The following is a 9,182-nucleotide window of genomic DNA, read 5'->3' on the forward strand; positions in this document are numbered from 1 at the left end:
TCAACGTGTGTGCGCTAGACGGGCACACCCATTCTAATTAAAAGACGTGTGCTGACATTGCCTATTGCCGTGCACCCTATGGTGCAAACGCCGCGTACGCGGCCGAGAAGGCGTACATGCCCACGTTACGCCTTCCGGGAATAGTGCCGCACTTATAACCGTCAGTAAATTTTGAGCATGCGTCCCGTCACATTCCAAATTGGAAACCTGTTCACACCGATCAAAACCTAAACGGTTTCCCACTTAGGAGCGTATTACTATGTGGTTATAAATACTACTACTCCAAGATGACTGTACATTCCTCCTCAACTCCTCATCCACAAAAAGTCAAAAACAAACAAGTCATTCATCATCGTTCCCTTGCGTCCGCCATGGCCAGCGTGAGTTCTGGATCGAGAGATTGCGACCAGGGATAGGCGAGCCTGGAAGCGGGAGAACGAGAGATGTCCCGCCTCGCCGCGATAGCAGCCAACATGTCCTGCCGCACGGCCGTAGCAGCAGAGAGGTCCCGCCGCGCCGCCGAAGCAGCATGGAGGACCCGCCGTGCCATCGATGCAGCAGACTGGTCCGACCGCGCCGCGGAAGCAGAAGAGATGTCCCGTCATGCCGCGAATGTAGCAGAGATGTCCTCCCTTGCCGCAGCGGCCTGGGAAAATGCCTCGCGGGCAGGCGAGGACTCTTACAGGCGCATGTGTGCCCTCGTCCATAGACAGATTGATCAGATCTCCAGGTGGGCGAGGTTGCAGGATGACCTGTGAGCCTCGTTTGAACAGTCTACCGACGTCATCCGGCAAGTAAATGAGAGCAATGCGAAGCTCCGGGCCGAGCGTGACCTGCTGAGGGCGAAGATCGTCGGAAGTGCGGAGTAGCAGGAGCAGACCACTGCCTTGTTGAAGAGGACCGGTGTCATCGTCGAGAAACTTATGGACGAGAATAACAAGCTGCGCATCGAGCGCAGAAGGTTGGTGGAGTTATCCGTGGATGCTCTCAAGCAGCATCTTGAGGACAAGAAAGAGCTCGTCGCCGCTCGCCGCGGAGACTAGTTCCCGTGGCCTGCAGCAACGCATCAAGAAAGTAGAGATCAGCGAGCCAGAGTTGCCTTCCTTCTTCTTTTGCCCTTGTGTATTTCGGGCGTTGCCGCATGTGGCTTTTTTTAATTATGTTTCTAAATATGTAAGACAATTATTATCCACTATCATCGTCCTTATATTCACCATGCTTCCTATAAGTCGCAGTCGATGCTATATAGGTCCGTCGGATCTTACATCAAGATCCGTGCAAAACTTTCTTTTCAGATTTTCATTTTTCTCTCTTAAATCTCAGTCCAGTGAGACATATAGCCACGCCGTAGAATAGGTGCTCGGGCGCCATTAATGGAGACGTTGGGAGGGAGGTGTGCGGGCGGGTAGCGGTCAAAGGGCTCTCCTCCCGATAAGCACGCGCAGGGGTCTGGTCGCACTCCTCCCGTACTCAAATAGCTACCCCGCACGGCACCTCCTAGCCAATAAAAAAGGGACGCGTGGCCGCACGTAATTGGTAAGTCGAACGCCCACGGTTTCAATAATACTTGTGTTTCCGATTTGTAACGTGACAGAACTTGTTCCAAAATGACTTTGTTGATGGTTAATGTGTGGGCCTCCGCAAATCGGACAGAAAAATTACCACAGCATGTTGGTGCCATGTCATGAGACGATGCCAGGTTTCATGATTTTCAGGCGTGTTTTGGAATTACAGGAACTAAAAAACCAAGTTTCTCAATCTTTTTGGCCGAGCCACGACGCCCAGATGTTTGAATTTCACTCCCATCTCTTGCATGGGACCTTGAAATTCACCCAAGGACACACATATGATTTTTCAAACAACTTTGGTGCACTGGAGCATGTGCTTGTAGTTCAAATTTGAATTATGCACATTAAATGCCCAGAAACTCAATTAATGTATAAACAAGGCCAAACGAACCCGGAATAATTCCAAAATTTAGCACGGTACTTCTATTTGGTCTAATCTGGCTACGTAAAAAAATAAGGCGGGAGAAGGCAGTGTACGTATGTCGTTTTGCACACGAAGGTGGCATGTTCCCTCTCGGAACCACGAGCCTTCTTGAGGGAAGCTCCGGTTTGCAAGAAGCTTACACCAAAGCTTGTCCCAATTCGGCCAAAAATACTACCGCAGCATGTTGGTGCCATGACATGACACCATGCCAAGTTTCATGATTTTCAGGCGTGTTTTGGAATTACAGGAATTAAAAAACCAAGTTTTTCAATATTTCCGGCCGAGCCACGACGCCCAGATGTTTGAATTTCACTCCCATCTCTTGCATGGGACCTAGAAATTCACCCAAGGACACACATGTGATTTTTCAAACAACTTTGGTGCACTGGAGTATGTGCTTGTAGTTTAAATTTTAATTATGCACATTAAATGCCCAGAAAATCAATTAATGTATAAAAAGGCGAAACGAGCCTGGAATAATTCCAAAATTTAGCACGGTACTTCTATTTGGTCTAATCTGGCTACGTAAAAAAATAAGGCGGGAGAAGGCAGTGTACGTATGTCGTTTCGCACGCGGAGGTGACACGTTCCCTCTTGGAACCACGAGCCTTCTTGAGGGAAGCTCTGGTTTGCAAGAAACTTACACCAAAGCTTGTCCAAATTCGGCCAAAAATATTACCGCAGCATGTTGGTGCCATGTCATGAGACCATGCCAAGTTTCATGATTTTCAGGCGTGTTTTGGAATGACAGGAATTAAAAAACCAAGTTTCTCAATCTTTCCGGCCGAGCCACGACGCCCAAATGTTTGAATTTCACTCCCATCTCTTGCATGGGACCTAGAAATTCATCCAAGGACACATATGTGATTTTTCAAACAACTTTGGTGCACTGGAGCATGTGCTTGTAGTTCAAATTTGAATTATGCACATTAAATGCCCAGAAACTTAATTAATGTATAAAAAAGGCGAAACGAGCCCGGAATAATTCCAAAATTTAGCACGGCACTTCTATTTGGTCTAATCTGGCTATGTAAAAAAATAAGGCGGGAGAAGGCAGTGTACATATATCATTTCGCACACGGAGGTGACATGTTCCCTCTTGGAACCATGAGCCTTCTTGAGGGAAGCTCCGGTTTGCAAGAAGCTTAAACCAAAGCTTGTCCGAATTCGGCCAAAAATATTACCGCAGCATGTTGGTGCCATGTCATGACACCATGCCAAGTTTCATGATTTTCAATCGTGTTTTGGAATTACATGAATTAAAAAATCAAGTTTCTCAATCTTTTCGGCCGAGCCACGACGCCCAGATGTTTGAATTTCACTCTCATCTCTTGCATGGGACCTAGAAATTCACCCAAGGACACACATGTGATTTTTCAAACAACTTTGGTTTACTGGAGCATGTGCTTGTAGTTCAAATTTGAATTATGCATAGTAAATGTCCCAGAAACTCAATTAATGTATAAAAAAGGCGAAACGAGCCTGCAATAATTCCAAAATTTAGCACGGTACTTCTATTTGGTCTAATCTGGATGTGCAAAAAAATTATGGCGGGAGAAGGCAGTGTATGTATTGTTGGGGAACGTAGTAATTTCAAAAAAAAATCTACGAACACGCAAGATCATGGTGATGCATAGCAACGAGAGGGGAGAGTGTTGTCCACGTACCCTCGTAGACCGATAGCGGAAGCGTTAACACAACGCGGTTGATGTAGTCGTACGTCTTCACGATCCGACCGATCAAGTACCGAACGTACGGCACCTCCGAGTTCAGCACACGTTCAGCTCGATGACGTCCCTCGAACTCCGATCCAGCCGAGTGTTGAGGGAGAGTTTCGTCAGCACGACGGCGTGGTGACGATGATGATGTTCTACCGACGCAGGGCTTCGCCTAAGCACTGCTACGATATTATCGAGGTGTAATATGGTGGAGGGGGGCACCGGACATGGCTAAGAGATCAATAGATCAATTGTTGTGTCTATGGGGTGTCCCCTTGCCCCCATATATAAAGGAGCAAGGGGGAGGCCGCCGGCCAAGGAGGAGGGCGCGCCAAGGGGGGAGTCCTACTCCCACCGGGAGTAGGACTCCTCCTTTCCTTGTTGGAGTAGGAAAAGGGAAGGGAGAAGGAGAAAGAAGGAGGGCCCCCCCCCCTCCCTAGTCCAATTCGGACTAGTCCATGGGGAGGGGTGCGGCCACCCTTTGGGGCCTTTCTCTCCTTTCCCGTATGGCCCATTAAGGCCCAATACGAATTCCCGTAACTCTCCGGCACTCCGAAAAATACCCGAATCACTCGGAACCTTTCCGAAGTCCGAATATAGTCGTCCAATATATCGATCTTTACATCTCAGCCATTTCGAGACTCCTCGTCATGTCCCCGATCTCATCCGGGACTCCGAACTCCTTCGGTACATCAAAATACATAAACTCATAATATAACCGTCATCGTAACGTTAAGCGTGCGGACCCTACGGGTTCGAGAACTATGTAGACATGACCGAGACACCTCTCCGGTCAATAACCAATAGCGGAACCTGGATGCTCATATTGGCTCCCACATATTCTACGAAGATCTTTATCGGTCAGACCGCATAACAACATACGTTGTTCCCTTTGTCATCGGTATGTTACTTGCCCGAGATTCGATCGTCGGTATCTCAATACCTAGTTCAATCTCGTTACCGGCAAGTCTCTTTACTCGTTCCGTAATACATCATCCCGCAACTAACTCATTAGTTACAATGCTTGCAAGGCTTATAGTGATGTGCATTACTGAGTGGGCCCAGAGATACCTCTCCGACAATCGGAGTGACAAATCCTAATCTCGAAATACGCCAACCCAACAAGTACCTTCAGAGACACCTGTAGAGCACCTTTATAATCACCCAGTTACGTTGTGACGTTTGGTAGCACACAAAGTGTTCCTCCGGTAAACGGGAGTTGCATAATCTCATAGTCATAGGAACATGTATAAGTCATGAAGAAAGCAATAGCAACATACTAAACGATCGAGTGCTAAGCTAACGGAATGGGTCAAGTCAATCACATCATTCTCCTAATGATGTGATCCCGTTAATCAAATGACAACTCATGTCTATGGCTAGGAAACATAACCATCTTTGATCAACGAGCTAGTCAAGTAGAGGCATACTAGTGACACTCTGTTTGTCTATGTATTCACACATGTATCAAGTTTCCGGTTAATACAATTCTAGCATGAATAATAAACATTTATCATGATATAAGCAAATAAATAATAACTTTATTATTGCCTCTAGGGCATATTTCCTTCATGTATGTCGTTTCGCACACGGAGGTGACACGTTCCCTCTTGGAACCACGAGCCTTCTTGAGGGAAGCTCCGATTTGCAATGCTTACACCAAAGCTTGTCCCGATTCGGCCAAAAAATTACCGTAGCATGTTCGTGCCATGTCATGAGACCATGCCAAGTTTCATGATTTTCAGGCGTGTTTTGGAATTACAGGAATTAAAAAACCAAGTTTCTCAATCTTTCCGGCCGAGCCACGACGCCCAGATGTTTGAATTTCACTCCCATCTCTTGCATGGGACCTAGAAATTCACCCAAGGACACACATGTGATTTTTCAAACAACTATGGTGCACTGGAGCACGTGCTTGTAGTTCAAATTTGAATTATGCACATTAAATGCCCAGAAACTCAATTAATGTATAAAAAAGACCAAACGAACGCGGAGTAATTCCAAAATTTAGCACGATAATTCTATTTGGTCTAATCTGCCTATGTAAAAAAATTAAGGCGGGAGGAGGCAGTGTACGTATGTCGTTCCGCACACGGAGGTGACACGTTCCCTCTCGGAACCAGGAGCCTTCTTGAGGGAAGCTCCGGTTTGCAAGAAGCTTACACCAAAGCTTGTCCCAATTCGGCCAAAAAGTTTACGACAACATGTTGGTGCCATGTCATGACACCATGCCAAGTTTCATGATTTTCAGCCGTGTTTTGGATTTACAGGAATTAAAAAACCTAGTTTCTCAATCATTCCGGCTGAGCCACGACACCCAGATGTTTGAATTTTATTCCCATTTCTTGCATGGGACCTATATATTCACCCAAAGACACACATGTGATTTTTCAGCAAACTTTGGTGCATTGGAGCATGTGCTTGTAGTTCAAATTTGATTTATGTACACTAAATGCCCTGAAACTCAATTAATGCATAAAAATGCCAAACGAACCCGGAATAATTCCAAATTTAAACACGACACTCATGTACTAGTTGCATGTTCACTGTACATAAATGTTCTAGCAATTCAAACACCATCCTTTCCCTCCGTAACACCATTTTGTCTTTCAAAACATATTGAAAAAAATCAGGTATACCACAAACAGTTTACTAGAAAGAATCGTGTGGGATGCGATATAAAATATCTTGGCGCACCGTCTTGTCTGGCTTACGCAGGAAGCTTCGTCGTCTACAGTCCACCGCCCCCACTTGAACCACACTTGCGCGCCAGTTTCTTGCGGCACCGAGCGAAATTTTTTTGCCACCGCAGAAATATCTATCTCCCCGCCCCCTCCCTCCTACCAAAATCCACATTTCCACTGTTCATTCTTGCTTTCCAAGTTCAAACCTTCACTGCTGCTTACTGGCAGCTCAGCCTCCTCGCCGGTGACCCTTCTTTTTGCAGCGCCGCCTCCTCGCCGGCTACCCTTCTTCTTGCAGCGCCGCCTCCTCGCCAGCGACCCTTCTTCTTGCAGCGCCGCCTCCTCACCGGCGACCCTTCTTACTGCGCGGCCTCCTCGCCGCCGACCCTTCTTCTTGCTGCGCGGCCTCGTGATATGGTCAGGTAATCCACACCCCACCCACACCATCCTCCTTTCCTGTCCCACATGCCCCGACTGACGGAGCGACACCTTCCACCGAAATCACTGCCCCCCTCCTCCAATTAAGCGCCGCCCACAGTCATTTTACACGCAGTATAACATGGAGCTGAGTAGCATGCGGCCGCACGCGCGAACGAGGTCGCTATGGCTGACATGCGTGTCGACCGCCAGATCTTGGAGGAGCACCTCGTCTTCGAGGCCACCGTCGACACCGCTGCGCGGTTGTCTACTTTAAAATACAGTTTGTGATGTTTTCTCGAGGCCACCGCCAGTGCCTTCTAGTGATTTGTCCTCTGTAATGTTAATATGCAATCTGATGTTCAGTTAACACTTTGGTCCAACAATTGCTACATTTCGTAGTACTGTTCTCAAGCATTCTTTGTTTTGTTAACTGTCTTATCTTCTAGTACATGTTTCTATTATGCAATGTCATGCTCAGTTAACTATTTTGGTTCATTTAGTCTGTTGTCCATTTAACTGTTTGGTTCAGTTCTGCAATTTGATTTTCATTTGTTATGGGTACAATTTTGTATTGGTATGCATGTGACACCAATCGAATTTGGTTGTACTCAATACATATTCTACTTATAGTATGGCAACTCTCAGTTAACCTGATCAAGATCTTCCTTATGTGTGTTGCAGGGAAACAATGGGAGACACTGCGGTTTACCATCGAGATTTGTTCAAGCAGGGTCCTTTGGCTAATAGCACATTATTGTGTAGTTGTAGGAATCATTCTAATATTTAGGTCTCTTACAATTTGGTCTTGCACATGTAGGTCCTGCTGTCAGAGGCTTAGACCCACTGTTCGACCCATTTTGCATATGGGGAAATGAGATGTCCATGAATATCAGTCAAGTCAAGAAACTCAAAAAGATTGTTAGGATGAAGAAACTTGCGACGAATAATAGCAAGATCTTTGTTTGCACAATGAAGAAGACATCAGTCAACTATAGGATGGTATCAACTCTTTTACCTTGTTTTTACCCCTTGGTCCATTTCAAAATTTACAACAGCGATTTATGCATAGCTTTGTTTTCAGTACTTTTCAAAGCAGTTCACCGATGATTACCCCTCAAACCACCTGCATGGTCAAGAGGCGAGGAAGGTATTCATTCAACACCCACGGTACAATATTGAAGTCTTGCTGAAGAGGACGAAGGTTGGGCAGGCAATTATCCATAGCCACTGGCCTAAAGTTGCAAGGACATTCAATATCACTAAAGGCTCAATATTTGCCTTCCGCTTCTATAGTTTCCCAGATGAGATTCATCTGTCTATTTACCATGTATGATGCTACTTTCCAAAGGTTTTTGATGCTGCATGTGAAACTTGGTGCTATTGTGTAATGGCGTAACTGAGTGCCGAAGCTATCTGATGTAATTCGATTATGAAATCCTGGTTGCTTTTATACGGATATGAAATATCTGGCGTGTTTTATAAGAAATATCAGTTTGATTAGTACATGGATTATCAATAATAGGCTAATTGCCCTGCTTATTGGGGTTTTCTATTGCAAACGGTTACTCAGACAGCACCGTGGGCGATGAACTCAAACAATCCGCATGGTTTCTAGAAAGTAGGCGTGTTCGATCAACTAACAATCACACACGGCTTCCGGCAGCGAACTGTTTGCGTTAGGCCACCTTGCACACACGTCTCCACACAAAGAACTGTGTGAGATGTACATACCTACGGTAATGATTTTCTGGGATTCACCGTGTGGGATGTACATACCTACGGAAATGATTTCTGAGATTCACCGTGTGGGATGAACATACCTACGGAAATGATTTCTGGGATTCACCGTGTGGGATGTACATACCTACGGAAATGATTTCTGGGATTCACTGTGTGGGATGTACATACCTACGGAAATGATTTCTGGGATTCACCGTGTGGGATGTACATACCTACGGAAATGATTGGGTTTCCATGCCTCGCCCGATCGCACACGGCCCCAGCCTGGGTCCCACGAGGGCCTATCCCCGACGATTTCTGGGTCGTGTGGGAAGGACCCCCCTATCGCCCACACTCACTTGGCGACAGTTCCAAATGTCGTCGCGGAAAGGGGTTTTAAACCGTTTGCTTAGGACCGACGCGCACCAGTGAGTAGTACTAGATAATTCGAATAGCTCTTTCTTGTATCGGGAGGTGTTCGAATATTTGGAACATTGCTAAATATTACAAGTGGAAATGATGTTAGAAATTTCTTACATATGAGAAGTGCATGGGCTTCATGTTATCAATAGGGATTTGAAAAAGAGTGACAAAGTTTTGGTGAAACGTTGATTCATTTCTGTTTCGCGAAATTTCTATCACTCAATAT

The sequence above is a fragment of the Aegilops tauschii genome, chromosome 4 (genome assembly GCF_002575655.3).
Source record: "Aegilops tauschii subsp. strangulata cultivar AL8/78 chromosome 4, Aet v6.0, whole genome shotgun sequence".
NCBI lineage: Eukaryota > Viridiplantae > Streptophyta > Magnoliopsida > Poales > Poaceae > Aegilops > Aegilops tauschii.